Source organism: Danio rerio, chromosome 21, assembly GCF_052040795.2.
Source record: "Danio rerio strain M-AB ecotype USA chromosome 21, GRCz13ab, whole genome shotgun sequence".
Classification (NCBI taxonomy): Eukaryota; Metazoa; Chordata; class Actinopteri; order Cypriniformes; family Danionidae; genus Danio; species Danio rerio.
The window spans coordinates 20340001-20360000 of NC_141041.1; the positions used below are offsets into that span (position 1 = coordinate 20340001).

Consider the following 20000-nt stretch of genomic DNA (forward strand, 5'->3'; position numbering starts at 1 on the left):
GAAGAGAGAGACAGCTCTGGGGAAAAAGCTGTTCCTCAGTCTGCTGGAGACTGAAGCGCCTGCCGGAAGGCAGGAGTGAAAACAGTCTGTGAGCAGGGTGAGAGGAGTCCTTAAGAATACTGCGTGGTCGGCGCAGACGGTGTTTCTTCTGGATGTCCTCGATGGCTGGCAGTGTGGTTCCTGTGATGCGCTGGGCAGTTTTCACCACCCGCTGCAGTGCCTTACGCTCAGCAACAGAGCAGCTTCCATACCAGACTGTGACTCAGTTGGTCAGGATTCTTTCTATTGTGCAGCGGTAGAAGTTCACCAAGACAGCTGATAAGAGCTGGTTCTTCTTAAGTTGCCTCAAGAAAAATAGGCGCTGGTGAGCCTTCTTGACCAGGCTGGAGGTGGAACTTCCCTTGAAGGATGAAGGATGAGGCAGGATTTTGCATGTATTTATTTATTTACACGTGTTTTTTTTGTTGTTTTTTTTTGTACATGCATTTACACATTTATTTATTTATTTATGCATGTATTTTAAAATATTTTTTAAATACATGTTTATTTATACATTTATTTATTACTTATTTATTTATACCTGTTTATGCATTTATTTATTTATACGTGTATTTATTAATTTGTACATGTATTTAAACATTTATTTATTTATTTATGCTTGCATTTATACATGTATTTAAACTTATTTATTTATTTACGCGTGTTTATGTATTTATTTATTTATTTATTTATTTATTTATACATGTATTTATTTATTTGTACATGTATTTAAATATGTATTTATTTATTTGTACATGTATTTATACAGTACGTATATTTAAACATATTCATTTATACGTTTATTTCTAAATATATTTTTTTATTTGCACATGTATTTAAATATTTATTTTTTTTATGCATGTATTTATCCAGGTATTTATACATATTTGATTATACATGTTTGTTTATTTATACATTTTATGTATACATGTTTATTTGTTTATTTATTTATTTTATTTATTTATTCATTTATTCATGTACTTATTTTTATACATGCATTTATACATTTTATTTATTTATACATATTTTATTTATTCAAGTTTATTTATTTATACCTGTATTTAAACATATATTTATGTATTTATGCATGTATACAGTTATTTAAACTTTTATTTATGCATGTATTTATTTATTTACTTGTATTTATTTAATTGTTTAATTACTTATTTAATTGCTTATCAGAGATTTATAAGCTGTTTGTGTATTAGATGATTTAATACACTTTATAGGGTTAAAAGATAAATACTGTTTTTTTCAGTTTTTCCCTTATATAAACCAGAGAGACAAATGTGTTTGACAGCTATTACAAAATTGTTGTCTACATTGTCACAGCAAAACACTAACAATATTGCCACAAATTTTGAGAGAAGCAATTTTAGGCATTTTGAAAAATGTCCTGAAAAATTCTAGAGGAATTTATGTACTGTATATCCGTCAACTGGTTATATAATGCACCAATGGCAAAATATTGTCCAGATGACATCTATATTAAAGAGCTCTCCTTGTGGAAGAGGGCAAAAAGTCAAGTCCCTCTGGCTCTGGGCAGAATGGTCACACTGGCTGCTGTAATGAGGCCAGGATCTCCTTCGTCCGCGAGTGTGAGCTGAATCAGGATGAGGAATCACAATCACTGTTTGCTCTTGAAATGATTCCATCTGAAATGAGGCCCATTACGTTCTGCTCAAACACCATCGGCTCCTCCACTGTGGACAGGGGTCAAAAGTTTACACTCCAAAGCCTGTGTCAAAGCTCCTGAGCCAACAAAAGACACAGATTATATATGAACATTCCTGTTGCTGTAACACCATCATTTAGAGCCCACAAGTAGACATCCACATTAACTGAACTTGAGTGCTTTATTTCAGGGGGCTTGGGCTTTGTAATATAACTTCATGGTTCAATCTTTTTTCTCTCTTTTCAACTGTTCTGTCGTTTCCTCTGTAGTAGTATGATTATTTCTAATATTTAACATTCATTTCCAATTGATACACTCACTTTTGGCAAGTAAGAACAATATTGGTCTAAATTTTAAAATGTTATGTTCATTTTATTTGCCTTTATGGCTCTCTGCAGTCCTTTTTTCTGATTCCTCAATTGCACTACTTATAGCTGTATCATAATTTAACGTTGTCAATGACAAGCCTGTATATTACTGTATTGTTTGAATTGACATAGAAATGTATGAGTTTGGAAAAAAAGGTATGAATGCTGTGCATGAATAACCATCAGAGAAAAATCTTCATTGATATTTTGAAGATCACCAAAACTTTAAACATAACTTGATCTCAACTGAAAACTTGACTATTTCATGTATAAATTAAACACTTTTTAGATGATACAATTTTGTTTGTATGACAATATACTATTTTATGGGTAACGCAGTGGCGCAGTAGGTAGTGCTGTCACCTCACAGCAAGAAGGTCGCTGGTTTGAGCTTTGGCTGGGTCAATTGGTGTTCTGTGTGGAGTTTGCATGTTTCCCTGCTTTCGCATGGGTTTCCTGCGGGTGCTCTGGTTTCCCCCACAGTCCAAAGACATGTGGTACAGGTGAATTGGGTAAGCTAAAATGTCCATAGTATATAAGTGTGAATGAGTGTGTATGGATGTTTCCCAGAGATTGGTTGCAGCTGATAGGCCATCTGCTGTGTAAAACATGTGTTGGATAAGTTTCAGTTTATTCTGATGTGGTGTGCCTGGAATCCTGGATTAATAAAGGGACAAAGCCGAAAATAAAATAAATGAATGAATATACTATTTTATAAGGAGGCATTTAAACCCCACTCCTAACTCTACTCCTGCTCGCTGCAGAGCCATTTGAGCAGAGCTGAGCTCCAGCGAGGGGGAGCATGAGCTCTTGCTCTGCCTCCTGTCAGCTGTTTTAATGCGTACACCAACCCCACCCCTAACCCTACCCCCAGTGACATCACTCGTAGAAGAAGTGCAAAAAAGGTGGAGATCAAGCTCCCCCTCGCTGGAGCTCAGCTCGCCCAAATGGCTCTGCAGCGAGCACCACTTGCCTCTTTGAGGGTTGAGCAAATCATAAACTGAAGAGAAAGGTTTCTGCAAATTGTTGCAAACAATTTGCATTTATAATTTATATTGTTGAATTTATACAAACAAATAACGTTTAGTAATATTCAACTTAATTTGTTTAAATTCAGCCCATATAAATTGTTTACAACCACTTAGCTTAAAAAAACATTTAGTAAATCCAAGGAATCATCTTTGAAATATTTTTGCAGTGTACTAAAATGCAAGGGTGCAGATTTGCTTTTTATTTTGGTGTAACACAATTTAACCCCTCTTCCCTCCTAACCCTTTCTGTACATATACATTAATGAAAGTTGACAGAGCATTTTTTTAATATTGGAGGTGATTAAATTAATTTAACAATCGTTGGATGTTGGCGGGACACGTCCTTTCCATCCATGCTAATTCTATGCCTTTGCTAGAATGTACAAATGAGAATGTACAAATGAATATGAATTAGCCACTAAATGAAAAAGTTACAGATTGCAATTAGATTGCATTGAAAACAAAACTGCCATGAGACAATGCATTTTCTATTATATTGTATTGTATTGCATTGTATTGGATAACTGATGGGCGGCACTGTGGCACTGGTTAGCTATGTTGCCTCACGGCAAGAAGGTCACTGGTTCGAGCCTTAGCTGGGTCAGTTGGCATTTCTGTGCGGAATTTGCATGTTCTCCCCTTAATCACATGGGTTTCCTCCGGGTGCTCTGGTTTCCCCCACAGTCTAAAGACATGTGGTATAGGTAAATTAAGTAATCTAAATTGTCCGTGGTGTATGTGTGTGAATGTTATTGGTGTTTCCCAGTGATGGGTTGCAGCTCGAAGGGCATCCTCTGTGTAAAACATATGCTGGATAACTTGACGGTTCATTCCACTGTGGCAACCCCAGATTAATGAAGAGATTAAACAACAACAAAAAAAATGAATGAATGAATGTAAAGCTGATATTTCTGCGACACCATTGTTTGTACAAAAACATGTCAGTGTAGTTTTGTTCTCGATTCTGTAAACAACTGCTGCCAGGTTGGTTTTTATCTTATTATAATATTTTTATTATTATTATTATTATTATTATTTAAGGGATAGTTCATACAATTTTTTTTAATCTTCAGCATTTACTCATACATAGGTGGTTCTAAACTGTTTCTTCTGTTGAAAAAAAAAAACAAGATATTCTGAAGAATGTTGAGGAAAAGCAGCCATTGACATTCGTATTAGGAATAATGGATGTCAATGACAATGGTTTTTACAGTCATACAGAAGAATCATTTTCATTCTCCAAATAATCTTTGTGTCAAGGGTTCTTCAAAGAACGGTTTGTTTCTTAGTCTGAAGAACATTTTAATAATCTAAATAATATTTTCTCATTTTAAAGATCCCATAAAACTAAAATAAAGTTTTTCAAATGTTAGTATCAGTATGTTAATTTTAAGTGTACCTGTAAGCTAGCGTGCTCCAAAACACTAACAATTCGCGTTTTGAAAATATAAAATTGCGATAAACATCTAAAGCTCATCTCTTCCACCTAAATTGATCAACGTTTTCTTCGTCACCTTCTACTTTTTTCTTATCAAATCTTGACCAATCAGATGCTCTCTGGTATTTTACATGTCCCGCCTCTTCAAGATGCTTCTCGTTTACTTTTCATTTGATGCGCATAGGATCAACCCCTCTCACTGACAGAACAGTGATCAAACAAACACTATAGGCTATTGCTTTAAAACGGGAGGAGTTACTGGTGTTCCACCCTCTTTTAATTTTTCAGTTGAGATTAAGTCAAACATTAGAAAAAAATGCACATTTGAAAGCACTTCATGGGACCTTTAAATAAATTGATTGAAGAACTAAAAGGTTCCATGTAGTTTAAAGGTTCTTCATGAAACCATCAATGGCAATAAAGAACCTTTTTTGTGTTGTGACGCATTGCGACAGACATTTTTGTTTTTTCCTTTAGTCATTATTGTAAAAATTAAATTGCACTACTTTGTCCTCAGCCCAACACTAAACTGTTGTGATAAATAGTAAATATTTTCAAACCATTCGTAAAAAACTTGAATTAATAAATTGTGGGAATTCTATAAATGCTATGATTACACAACGAGTAATATAAACATATAACAATACTGTAGTTTTTCTACAACTTCAAAAAAAAATAACTCATTGGATGAACTCAGTTTAATTGAGGGCAGGATTTCCATCCAATAAATTTGCTTAGCACCAACTAAAAAAACTATTTACACAATTAAATGCAATTGAGTTGGTCCAACATAGGACAATATCAAATAAAAGTCTGATAATACCATGTATGTCTATTACGTGTCATACATTTTAAAATCTCTTGAAGTTATCCTGAATTAACTAAAAAGCCATTTTTAAGCATATTTCATGAGTTATACAGTTGATTGAGACTGATCTCAGAACTCATTTTAGGACAGTTATTGCTCACTGAGCAAAGCAACAAACTGCATTTTTGCTAACTAAGCTGTTAACACCCAAAGCATGGGTGCTTCTGCAAGGTGGTACTCTCAAAACTCAAAGCTTTACATGAAAATCTTCTAAATCTTCAAACTAAAGTGAAGATTAAACTCTTAAAAGTTTTTCTATTAACTTTATAATCCTAAGATTCCTTTTGTTTGTCAACATTTCCCTCTCTTAATTCAATCCCACGCAAAACATGGGAACTACAAATTCCCTAACCAGGTAATTGGACCAACACAATTCCTTCATGTTGTCCCAAGACAAAACACTTAAGTTAACTCAATGGTTTACAAATTTAAGTGGACTGAACATAAAACAAATAAATTGGCCAAATAAATGACACAAATTGTGTTGTTTCAGCTCATTTTAAACAGATCATTTGAACAAGCAACAGGAATATTTTTTTGAGTGTATAACTAAAATATACTACAGTATCAGTTTGCTATAGTTAATAAGGTGTGCTGTAACATGTATTGATAAAGTGTTTTAAGTACTATAAAATATACAATATAATATGTAATATACTACATTATGGTAAAAAAACAATATAGTATTTACTATAAACTGTTATATTATTTTTTCATGTTGGAGTGTAAACGAAGCATCCTTATGTGCAAGCCATTTACAAGGTGTAGAGAGCAGCTGCCACATGGGATCTGTCAGATTCTTCACAGTCACAGAGTAAAGAGCATTAGATTCCTGCGCTGTCGCTTTCTGACCCTGCAGTCTTCATTTCCCCCCAGAAACAGTGCAGGATTGAGAGCGGAAAAGCAGAGGCGTCTCTCCTGCTCCTCCACAGACAGGGGTGACATAACTAAAGAGGCATTAACACCCAATTGCCACATTGCTAAACAAACGACGGGGCCTTGGCGAGCATGGGAAAACAGCATTATAACCCGCCAGCAAATTGACAAGAAGAAAACCAGACAATTTAAGCCTTGTTCCGCTCGTCGTATCTGCGTGGAACTGACAACTTTCTATCATGTATACCAACTTTCCCAGGCCGGATTAGGTACATAAAAGAGTGTGAGTTTGACCATAAATCAAGCTCTCCTGGGTCTCGCCTTTCTCTCACTTCTTGCTTGTAGGAAACACTAGTTGTGTCTGTTCTCTCAGGTCTTGAAGGCCTGTGAGACAGCCGGGAGAGTAAATATTAACCTTCTCTCGACCAAAGTGTGAACAGATTTAAAAAATCAGGCAGTTCGTAAATCAGGATTTTAGTTGCGTGGTGAGTTATTAGTTTAATTACAATTGCAGATGTGGAGCACAGCTGAGAAACCACATGAAAGTGCAACTGAAAAAAGTGCAACTGAAACACACAATAGTGTAAAAAACTGTTTTCCCCTTACTGATTACATTTTTTTTTTTTTTTTTTTTTTGCATTTCCCCCTTACCGATTTATTATTTTTTGTATGTTTGTCACACTTTAATGTTTCAGATCATTAAACAAATTTAAATAAACAAGTATAATACAATTAAACAATTCATGTATTTTTGAAATTAAAATCTTTATTATTAGAGGAAAAAATCCAAAACTACATAGCCACCACAACTGTTTTATTATTATTATTATTTTATGTTTTATTTTTTTACTAAACAAAATTTAACAACAGTAAACAACATTTGAACTGGATCAAAATTGGACTGATATGTCTTAAGACTAAACGTGACTTCTGTGTTGTGTCCCCAAGGCTCTGGAACTCTCTTTCCTCTATAGGACTGAGAACTCTAGGATTAGTTAAACTTAAAAAAATTAAAAAAAAAACTTTAAAGACACATAGTTTTTGGTCAAGCTTTTAATTAAGTTTTAATTAAGCATGGTGAGCTGGTTTTACTTTTATGTTTCTGTTCTTGGATATTTTAACTTGTTTTAATGTTTTCTTTTATTAATATGTTTTCTTTTACATGTTGTTCGGTTTTATTTTATTGTAAAGCACTTTGACTTAATGTCTGTAAAAAGTGTATACACAGTATAAATAAACCTTTATTTGCTCACCGTTACTTAGATGTAAATTGTTCGAGTGTAATGTAAAATCTACTTTCTAGTGCAGTAGGCAGTGCTGTTGCCTCACAGCAAAAAGGTTGCTGGTTCGAGCATACTTGTGTATAAGTGTGAATGGGTGTGTATGGATGTTTCCCAGAGATGGGTTGCAGCTGAAAGGGCATCCGTTGCGTAAAACATATGCTGGAAAAGTTGGTGGTTCATTCCGCTGTGATGACTCCAGATTAATAAAGGGACTAAGCCGAAAAGAAAATGGATGAATGAATGAAACTTTTAAAACACAAGCACTCAACGCTAAGATCATTATCATAATGATTTACCTGTATTAAATCATTGCTTGATTAACTTGAAAACAATTACAACTGCTTCAAGAGAATAGTTGAATAGTTTAAGAGAATAGTATAGATTATATTCCTTGTTTAATAAGGGGAGAAGACATGGTAAATTGTTTCAGAGAAAAATTGTTCTGTTTTTGTTTCAATTTGTTGTGATTGAAAATCAGTGGTAATCCATCAAAAAGGGATTTTTTTCTGAAGTCTTCTGAAGCTGAAACATTGATATTGTGTTGTTTAAAAAAGAATATGAACATGTCCGAAAACATGGCACCTTTGTAAAAGGATTTTATTCCTTTGTCATGACATGACATTTGTATCCAGGGGCTATTAGGATTTCATTCTTAGGGGGCTTATTAATAATAGTATTAATCTTTTTTCTTAAACATCAGTGTTTATATATAATCCATAAACTGTTAACTCAGTACTTTTAATCAATTGTTTGTTACTTAGAAATTAAAATACTGCTTAAAAAGGCTAAACAAATACAATCATTAGATATAATACAAATATGATCATTATAGGTAAAGTATAATTAAGATTGCACGAGTATTTGAAGCGAGATTTCAATTTTAAATTATATTTTTTCTAAATCTATTTTGATTAATTTAATAGGGTATATGCCGAGCTAGTGTTTTTCCCATACTGATAAACTTCCGGTGACCTGTTATTGTGAATTTTTTCCCATTTTATACAGTTCCTTTTACAGGCTAGTGCAGAAGCTCGGTTGATACTGCGGTAAAATAAATGCTCATATTATAAAGACATGGCGGGGAAAAATGTAATTTAATGCGGTGCTTCTTGTACAATCTGAGACCCACTTTATATTGGATATCACTCAGCTAGTGGAGATAGCTGATTTTTAAAGAAAACAGCCCTTAAACGTGACGATTTTACATTGGCATAAAGTTCGCCAGAAGCGCTTAACCCAGGTTACTGGCAAATTAAATGTCCTATTCGGCATATACCCTTTAGTTAATGGTTTTAAGGTCACAGATATGACAGTCAAGGGGACTATAACCTTCTAAAAATGCTCTAGAACTACACGTTTTTATATTAAATTCAGAAAAAATGTCATTAGTAGTTTACAGACTAAAACTAAATTTAGATTTGCTCAAATACATGACTACAAATCTAATTTCGTTTTCAAAATGTGTTTTAATTATGCTTTATTATATTTATTTATTTATTTATTTATTTTAATTAGTCACAATTTGTGTATTTTTAAAAGTAGCAAAGTTGCAACAAGATTCATGAAGGAGGATCAGTGTCTTGTGAGATCTCCTGCTGAAAAGACGCCGGCCGTCACTCAGATAATTCCCTCTGCTTCATTGTTGATGAAGCTTTGCTCTGGTGTCCTGCTGCTCCAGTGTGTGTGCTGTGGAAAGCGCCTCAATGGGGCCTCTTTGTAATCCTCTAAAATGGAAAATTCACAATTTGTAGCAATTTGTCTCACAGCAGCCCAGGCTGTTAAAAGAGCCCTCATTCACTCCCCACCCAAGTAGACAAGACCTGATTACTGGAAAATATATAATAATGACAAAATATTATATATTATATTATATTATATCATATTATATCATATTATATCATATTATATATAATGCTGCATTTAATAAAATCTAATGTAATTAAAAAGTCTTTTTAAATACTTCCATATATCTTGAAGTGAATATGAAAAGTGAACTTTTACATACGGCTTGTATAGGTGCACACCAAAATAAAAATATGAAAAGTATAAAAAAGATTCACAAGCCTGCAGATCAATCTTGTCAAGTACATTCTGTATGTGCATTTACTTTATTTTCTTGGAAATCAGCTTTTATTTGTTTTACTTCTTTTATGGCAGTCGAGTTTATGGCTCTCAACTTAATTCCAGAAGCTGCTACGAGAGAGCGAGGAGAGCAATGCTGCTGTACTGAAGAGATTTGGAGATCAGTAACGAGATTAACATTAGCTAAAACACAGTGAAAAATTAAATGTTGAACAAAAACAGACTTGGTCAGCGGGTTAAATGAAGCCGCTACAAAATAGAGATTATTCTGTCAAATCAAAATGAGATCAAAACCTGTATTACTGTTCCTTTATTTTCCTTTAACAATTAATTGAAACAGCAGATTATCTGGTAACACTTTACAATAAGGTGGTTATAGTTAGCTAATGCAATTAACATTAACAAACATTGAACAATACATTTATTACAGCATTTGTTCATGTTTGTTCACGTTAGGTAATGAAAATACATTTGTTCATTGGTAGTTCATGTTAACTCACTGTATATTAACAACAATCATGAATTTGGATTTTAATAACGCATTAGTAAAGGTTGAAGTATGTTTAATGCTATATATTACTAGTTCATGTTAGTAAATACATTAACTAATGACACATTATTGTAAAGTGTGACTAAATATCTTATATTACAATATTAGGGGTATGACACTGTACAAACTTTTAGCAGGTTCACCAGAATTGCTGAAACAGTGTTATTATTGGATTTTATGTGACAGAATCCTTTCAGCAACCAATAAGAGACTGAACACACTTAACATGAACATGCAGAAATGTAAAACCGCTGTTAAGAACACAATCAATCTCCTCCTCCATTCACAAGCATGGTGGAAAGCTCAATATATTTGACCCTGAAAGTGATAAAGTGGTTTTATAATACTTTTTTTTCCTGAAATATCAGTGGATTGTAGTTCCTTGCCTACAACAACGCAATAGGCTAGTTGTTTTGTTGTATGTGTTTCTTGAAGAAGTCCCACACTGGTGTGTTATAATAGCTCAGTAAATTCTGGTGACCTCAAAGTCTCACCAATTTACAGCCAATGAGTTAAAGTGTGTCCAATTTAATCCTTATAGGTGTTTATGGAGTGGAAAGTGCAGGCCTGCTTTCAAAGTGAATTGAAGTCTTCGTGTCCTGTGCACCTGAATAAAAGGATGTGAAGTTTCAGACTGATGACCGCTTGGACAGGTGGGTAATGTTATGAATTTACTATTAATAACATGAAATGTGACTTTTATATATATCTATATAACATTTCTTACGTTTAAGCTGTATTAAATAATGATTAGAAATCAACAAATTTTATTAATTTAATGTAATTTCACACAAATAGTGCTTTTTAGTTTGCATTAATTAATTGCAAAAAATTTCATGTTTATTCATTTCTAGCTAAATGACACCAAGTGCACCACAAAATGAAATGTATGATCATTTTGGAAAAGTCACACTTCACCATCCAAAAAAGCAACAAATCCAGCTGTATAAATGGGGAAAAACTGCATATGAAGTGTAAACAGTACCGGCCAGCATGGGTTAAACTGCTGTTAGGCAAATAAATATCTTGACGTAATTGCATGAGGAGGTCTTTTTTTGTCGACCTAAATTCACACTTCACCTCATTAGCAACTCGGCTGAATGATGTGAGCAGCCCATTTCAGTAATGAAGCATTAAAAAAGGACTTTCAATGATTTTTGGTCAAGCTAAAGGTACTGCTAAAGTATGTTATAGTGCTCACCGATGAAACCATCATGAAAAATCAATACGGACAATGGCTAAGAAAGGTGTCAGCATTTATTAATATGGATCTTTCTGACACAAGCGTCAGAGATTTCTGATGCAGGATACGTTTCTTCATTATAATCCCCTTTTCGTTAAACATAAATCTTCAAAAGTGCGTCACGGTTGGTCTCAAGTTTAATTTTGCAGAATGTTTTCAGCATTTTAACTTTCATCCGTGCAACTTTCATTGCATATTATTGTCCATGTTTTAAACCTCTGTTAAGGTGCCTAATGTAATTGGATTCATTTTCCAGTTAAAACTCTGATACAATTGTCTTTTTGAGTTCACATACAGCCACTGGCAGACATTCACACAAAATAATTTGTTTCACCGGCAGTAATTTTGTTTTGATTATTTTCAACTTGGCTGTAATAATGTTTGGCATTTTGATATTTATTAAACGCGTATGTAATTGTTCCAGCCGTCGCATTTTGGGTCCGCCCTACCATCAAATCTCACTTTTCTTGCCTGTAAACCGGGCGAGCAAACAATCCAATCTCTTAACCGAATGAGAACCTTTTCCCTGCTTTGATTACAAGCACTCACACACAAAGAAAGCAAGCGAGCAACGCTTCCGTCTCAATTTATTTATTTATTCCCTTCTAAAGTGAGCCGTGTTGTTTAAAAAATGGTTTTATATTAATTTCATGGATTATTTGCTCATTAGGCATTAATCATAGTGCCCCATCTGGATGGGACTGCCGTGACTACAGGAGAAACAGCTATTCTGATCTCAATTAGATTATGCCTCTCTTCTTAGCCTGCCCATAAATCATTCCCCCAAAGTGAAATTAACAGTTACTCGAGCGCATTAATAATCTGCGTCAGGCATAGGAGAAATTCAGCAACTGGAACCACCCGTCCCAGCCAATGGTGAAAACATCATTTTGTTTATGAAATATAAACATTCCACGGTGGGGTTCCTCCGCAAATTCTTGCCCCCCTCTCCTCCGTCCGTGACAGGGAAAAATGATGGTGCGCCGTGTGCCAGATGAGCAGTCACCCGGACATGGTGTGTACAGCCACACAGCTTGATCAGACTCCAGATGGGCTTGTGCTGCTTTTCTACTACGCTGGCTTTACTGCAAACATATACTCTGCATATAATCTTAGATTGCTTTTTGATATCGTCGGGGGAAATGCATGAAGGTGCATGTTTTGGTTTGATGGGCTTTATTCATTTGTTTATGAATGCACAGCAACATTGTGATGTCTAAATTATCCATCTGGTGCCGTAACGATTATTATTTATTTATTAGTTTTTATTTCTGATTAAATTTATATTTCACACCAACAAGTTTAAGCACTAATTTAAACTAGAATTTTGAAGTTCTGAGTAGTATTAGCACAACTTTTTGCAGTTTCTGTACTGGGTACCAAACTTGCAGAGTGAGAATTCATTGTGCAGTGTAAGAATGTAGCTAATGCTCAGACTTATGAAATCAAAAGGTTGTAAACTGGAGACTTGCTCTGAACTGATCAGTTGAATCAGTGAACCGTTAACTGGAGACTTTCTCTGGCCAGATCATTTTAATGAGTGAATCCTTGAAATTTACAACTGTCCTGATCATTTGAATTGTGGATTATTAGCTGGAGAGTCACTCTATCCTGATCATTTGAATTATTAGCTGGAGAGTCACTGTCCTGATCATTTGAATCTGTAAATTGTTAGCTGGAGATTCACTCTGTCCTGATTATTTGAATCTGTAAATTGTTAGCTGGAGATCCACTCTGTCCTGATTATTTGAATCTGTAAATTGTTAGCTGGAGATTCACTCTGTCCTGATTATTTGAATCTGTAAATTGTTAGCTGGAGATTCACTCTGTCCTGATTATTTGAATCTGTGAATTGTTAGCAAGAGAGTCACTTTGTCCTCATCATTGGAATCTGTGAATTGTTAGCTGGAGATTCGCTCTGTCCTGATCATTTGAATTATTAACTGAAGAGTCACTCTGTCCTGGTCATTTGAATCTGTGAATTGTAAGCTGGAAAGTCACTCTCTCCTGGTCATTTGAATCTGTGAATTATTAGCTGGAGAGTCACTCTGTCCTGATCATTTGAATCTGTGAATTGTAAGCTGAAGAGTCACTCTGTCCTGATCATTTAAATCTGTGAATTGATGGATAGAAAGTCGATCTGTCTTGATCATTCGAATCGGTGAATTTTTAGCTGGAGATTCGCTCTGTCCTGATCATTTGAATCTGTAAATTGTTAGCTAAAGAGTCACTTTGTCCTGATCATTTGAATCTGTGAATTGTTAGCTGGAGAGTCACTCTGTCATGATTATTTGAATTATTAAATTGTTAGCTGGAGATTCGCATTGTCCTGATCATTTGAATCTGTGAATTTTAAGCTGGAGATTCACTCTGTCCTGGTCATTTGAATCTGTGAATTGTAAGCTGGAGAGTCACTCTCTCCTGGTCATTTGAATCTGTGAATTATTAGCTGGAGAGTCACTCTGTCCTGATCATTTGAATCTGTGAATTGTAAGCTGAAGAGTCACTCTGTCCTGATCATTTAAATCTGTGAATTGATGGATAGAAAGTCGATCTGTCTTGATCATTCGAATCGGTGAATTTTTAGCTGGAGATTCGCTCTGTCCTGATCATTTGAATCTGTAAATTGTTAGCTAAAGAGTCACTTTGTCCTCATCATTTGAATCTGTGAATTGTTAGCTGGAGAGTCACTCTGTCATGATCATTTGAATTATTAAATTTTTAGCTGGAGATTCGCATTGTCCTGATCATTTGAATCTGTGAATTTTAAGCTGGAGATTCACTCTGTCCTGATCATTTGAGCCTGTTAATTGTTAGCTGGAGTCACTCTGTTCTGATCATTTGAATTATTGAATTGTTAGCTGGAGATCCGCTCTGTCCTGCTCATTTGAATCTGTGAATTGTTAGCTGAAGATTTGCTTTGTCCTGATTATTTGAATTATTGATTGTTAACTGGAGATTCACTTTATCCTGATCATTTGAATCTGTAAATTGTTAGCTGGAGTCACTCTGTCCTGATCACTTGAATTATTGAATTGTTAGCTGGAGATTTGCTCTGTCCTGATCATTTGAATCTGTAATTTGTAAGCTGGAGAGTCACTCTGTCCTGTTTATTTGAATCTGTGAATCGCTGAATCGGAACCTGATAAAATCTGACAAGTCTTGTTCATGAATGAATTGTTCAGTGCAATTTGCTTATATAAAATATAACATAATAATGCACAACTCTAGAGCCTTTAAATTTAAACTTTGGGTTGCATTTGTCTAATAGTTTGTTCATTTGTAACGCTGACTTTATGCTGGTCTGAATCATCAGTGTATAAATACCCAGACCTAATAGTTAATCCCAGGTGAATCAATGCAAAATGTGAATCTAGATATTCCAGGACTGCATTTATCCAGACTTTAAATGACCCTATTTCAAGTGTGATAGGCCCATTTAAAATGCATAATTATGTGAGTTTTTATTGCCAAAGTTTTTATGATTATTGCAGTCAGAGTGTCATTATCATTAGGGTCAGTGAATAACATCTTAGCAGGATATGGATCCATTAAAGGAATCCCAAATGAGCCGAATATTGACACAGCTAAATGGATGGGGTTCACTTCTTTGGGTTCCCCTGTGGCTTGAAACACGTGTGCAGGGGAGGGGACTGGATGATGTCCTGCAAATTTCACTCTGTAAGCCATGGCCGGGCAGGACTCTTATTGCACCTCGAATGGCAGATATTGAGATATGGGAAGCAATCGTGATGATTACCTGAGTGAGAGCGAAGGGAATGAGTGATATATGAAGACCACTTAAAGCCTTTGTGCCTTGTACATTGCATCTTTGAGAGATTAGAAGTGTGACATTAAAATGGAAATCACTTCACTCGGGCATGACAAGGGACACTGCGTGACCCCCGGTGTCCCAGCGAGACTGAAGGCTGACCGAATGATCCTTCTGGGAGAGAGACAGTCATGAAGCTGCTCCTCTGGGAGATGTGCAGAGGAGAAAGATGTGCTTCAGGGGAAGCAAACAAAGCTGTCGTCCTTTTGGGCCATTTTGTGAAAAAAGGAGGATTGTTTTAATTCATTATTATTATTTTTTAATCATGTTTTAATATAAAGTTACTTCATGCTTTGTGGTTTCATTTTGAAATGCATTTATTGTATAATGTCCTTATTTGAAATTATGTATAAGTATGTAGTTTAAAAGTAAATCCTATACCAATTTAATTTGTTTTAGCGAAAAATATTATAAAAGTAAATAATTTTATTCGTATACAATATATATTTGAGTGAAGTTCTTTAACAAACAAGACTGTATGTTAAAAAAAGAAATTACAAACAAAAATGGAACATTTCACATTTAAATGTGCGTGTATGCTAAATATGTTGCCTGAAGATTAATTCATTCAGTCTTTTTCCTTTGGCTAGTCCATTTATTTATCAGGGGTCTTCACAGCAGAATGAACCTATCCAGCATACACAGCGGATGCCCTTCCAGCTGCAATTCAGTACTGTGAAACACCCATACACACTCATTCACACACATACGGCCAATTTAGTTTATTTAATTCACCTATAACGCATGTCTTTGGACTTGTGGGGGAAACTGGAGCACCCGGAGAAAACATCCGAACATGAGGAAAACATGCAAACTCCTCACAGAAATGCTAACTGACCCAGCTGGGACTAGAGCCACCGACTTTCATACTGTGAGGTTACAGTGCTGACCGCTGAGCCACAGTGCCGCCCTAAACTATAACTTTATAAAAGTAAATAATTGTATATGTATGCAGTATATATATATATATATATATATATATATATATATATATATATATATATATATATATATATATATATATATATATATATATATATATATAAAACTGAAGTTGTTAATTAAACAAACAAGATTGCATGTTAAACAATGAATCACAAGCAAATATTTAACATTTCACAATTAAATGTGCATGCATGCTAAATATGTTGGCTAAAAGCATCAAAAATATAGCAATAAAACATGATAAATGGTTGTTACTGTTAATAGATAACAATTAAGTTAATTTAAATAATAATAATAATTAATTTACATATTTTGAAGTTAAAATATAAAGTTTTTACAAGGAAATATTTTTTAACCTTAAAATCTTACATTTTATTTAATGTTATTTTTAAAACAACACTTTTTTGTTTTTAATTTTCAAGTAATTGTTTCACAATAAGAGAATAAACACACAATGTTTTAGTGAAGGTTTAATTTCTGCATTATACAAGATGCTGGTGTCAGGATCAAAGGAATTTTCAAGTTGTAAATTGGAAGCAGATAAGATCTTAAGTTGGATATCTAGAGGACTGGATGAAGACTTGCAAGAAAGCTTAATCACTAACAATGAACACTCGTCTGAAACTGTTACAATACAAGTGGCTGATGAGGATTTACATAACTCCAGTTTTATTGCATAAATATAAGGAAAATATTCCAGATACTTGCTTGAGATGCAGGGACCTTAAAATAATGCATTATCACATATGGGAATGAAAAGAAATACAGAACTTCTGGAAAGGTGTGAAGGAAATGGCAGAAAAGATTCTTGAGGTTAATATACCAATTCATTTGTCCATTCATTTTCTTTTCGGATTAGTCCCTTTTATAAATCATGGGTCACCACAGCGGAATGAACCGCCAACTTATCCAGCACATGTTTTACACAGTGGATGTAACCTATCAATAGGAAACACCCACACACTCTCATTGACACACATACACTATACGGACAATTTTGTTTTCCCGATTTAGCCTACCAATAGCATATGTCTTTAGACTTTTGGGAGAAACCAGAGCACCCGGAGAAAACCCACGCAAACACAAGGAGAACATACAAACTCCACACAGAAATTCTGACCGACCTAGCCATGGCTCGAACCAGCACTCTTCTGCTGTGAGGTGACAGCACTACCCACTACATCACTGCGCACCAAATATAGGCCATTGGCTGAAAGAGGTGGTAACAAACATGTTAATGGAAAAAATAACTTGTATATTAAGAAATAAAAGCATATTTTTTTTGATAGAGCCCCACTCTTTTATGTTGTTTTCAAAAGGTGGTGGAGTTGGAAATATTTTACTAAAAGATTAGTAAAAGAGTTTATGTTGTATTCTGATGTAAAATACTGAGAAGCCTTTTGTTTTGTTTGTTCATGTGTTCCCACCAATATCTACTTAAATGTCCCCACCAATAATTGAATCAACTTCTAATAATATAACGCTTTGTCAACCCTTACTGTAACCTAGACATGGTGAGAGTTAAATCGCATTCTCTTCTCAGGTCCTTCCTCCCACAAACAAGGAAGTTAATTCTGGGCCTATTTATGCTGTTAATGACAGCTGTAATGAAATGTGAGAAGTGCCTTAACAAGGAATTTTTTCCAGTCCTTCTTTACTGTACAAGATGTGGACATAAATAGCTGAAAGTCAAGTTTTTAAAGTCTAGTTTGCTTTGAAGTCCACTACATTAATATTAACAAAGGCTGTACAATTGATCAAAATTTAGTTTTAATTTTGGCTTTCATGATTATGAAAAATGATAATAGGTATAAAATGGTTAAATTGTCACATGCCTCTCTAAATTTCTTTTCATCGAAACTTCCTGAAACCAGATTGCAGTAAACTCATCTAAATTGACAAGGGATATGCTTCATTAATTATTTGTATTATTAATTGTTTATTCATGTTTTTAAAAGCACGAAAGCGAATTTGTGCTGTTTTATGCATGCACTACTATCAAATAAAAGTGTATTGTATATCATAACTATAAAAAATGTATACATTTTTGATGTAGCCTATTTATTATTTATGCTGTTGTGTTTAGAATGTTTTTACACCACAAACACATTACCTTTCCTTTAGTTCAGCTCCACCTATAAATGTGTGTGATGACATCTTTCAAGAACACACACCTCTCTAAACACCAGAGAAACAGAGAAAAAAAAATCTCTGTAAAGAGCCAGATCCTCTCACGCTCATCCAGCTTCATTTGAAAAACATTAATTTTTCCTCTGCAGCTGCAAATGAGAACACGTCCCTTCTGACACCAAGCCCGGGTTCTCCGCTCGGGGAGCCGAACTGCGCCTCTCCTCATCTCAGTTTGAAGAATGAATGAGGAGTAAGTGTATTGTCACAAGTATATCAGCTGTAATATGGCAGCGGTGAAAAGAAGAGCGAGATGTCGAGCATATATAACTGGAACAGATAAAGAAATAGACATGGGGGTCGAGGAAATCCCAAACCTCCTCTCACATCTGTCACACCCCTCTCACCGACGACCCTATAATTAATTACATCATTTACATTAGACTATTGACTAAATAAATACATAAATCACAGGGCCTCGAGTCAATAGACGCAGACGTATTTAATCATGTTCTAAATAATGATCACTGTTCCCATAATGCAATAATTATTTTCAGCAGCTGACTGGAATTAATCTTGTGCCATCAGAGACACCACACACACACACACACACACACACACACACACACACACACACACACACACACACACACACACACACACACACACACACACACACACAGTGAGAGAGAGAGAGAGAGAGAGAGAGAAGATAAATACAAACTCTTTTGTGAATGACAGCAATAGAGAAATTGAAAATGGCGGCTTGTCTCTTTATGCGGAGTGACAGGTGAAAAACGCGGCTGTCTGAAAATGCACTGGATATTTGGCGTTTTGTTTATCAGCTGCCGGGAGAGAGGGCTAACATGTATTGCCTGTCCCTCCACCTTTTCATCTGCTGTTTAAATGGGCCCGGGGGCTGGAGAGTGAAGTTTATTCCAGCCATTCCTGCCGACAGCGCATGAAAGAGACGCGGCGCCCGTCATTGCAGACCCGCGGTTGCACCTCATTTTGCCGCTTCAGCACAGGTCCAGCACTAAAATACATGCTGGGGTGTTTAAAATCAATTTTGGTCAAATATGGACAAAACCAACGGTTGGGAACATTCTTTTCAGTTTGATTTCTTACCACACGTTTGAAGTTGTCTTAAGTGTTAAAATAGACATCAAACATGGTTGTTATTGTTAAAAAGTGAAGCATACCCTCGAGTGTTTTAAAACCTTTTTAGTTTTTTTCTGTTAAACACAAGAGTATATTTCAAAGAAAGCTGAAAACTTTACCCATTAGGAATCCACTTGTTCCAAACCTTTATACAGTCGAACACAAAAGATTCTATATTGAAGAATGCTGAAAATTGACCTCCATAGTAGGAATAACACATATTTGAAGGTCAATGGCTACAGGTTTTCAATGCTCTTCAAAATATCTCCATTTGTGTTAAGATGAAGAAAGAGACTCGTAGAGGTTTGACAATAAAATGAACAATAAATGGTGAGGAAATGATGACCAATTAAATTTCAGTTGGTGAACTATCCCTTTACCATTATTTCATATGTTGGATATAAAGAAAATGTTTTGAGGAAAGCTGGAAACCTGGAACCAATGGCTCTCATGTTTTTTTTTTTTTTTGTACCTACTGTAGA

General features: G+C 34.9%; 1 long non-coding RNA gene across 3 annotated transcripts in view; it reads left to right on the plus strand.

Annotated features, from left to right (window-relative positions):
• LOC141379847 (uncharacterized) overlaps positions 1–20000 on the plus strand; it is a 59124-nt gene that overhangs the window by 13919 nt on the left and 25205 nt on the right. Inside the window, exons 2-4 of one of the 3 annotated variants that reach the window (XR_015520247.1) lie at positions 10752–10863; positions 11065–13173; positions 13221–15579. This is a non-coding gene — a long non-coding RNA (uncharacterized LOC141379847). The other 2 variants (XR_015520249.1, XR_015520248.1) reach the window with 2 other exon arrangements.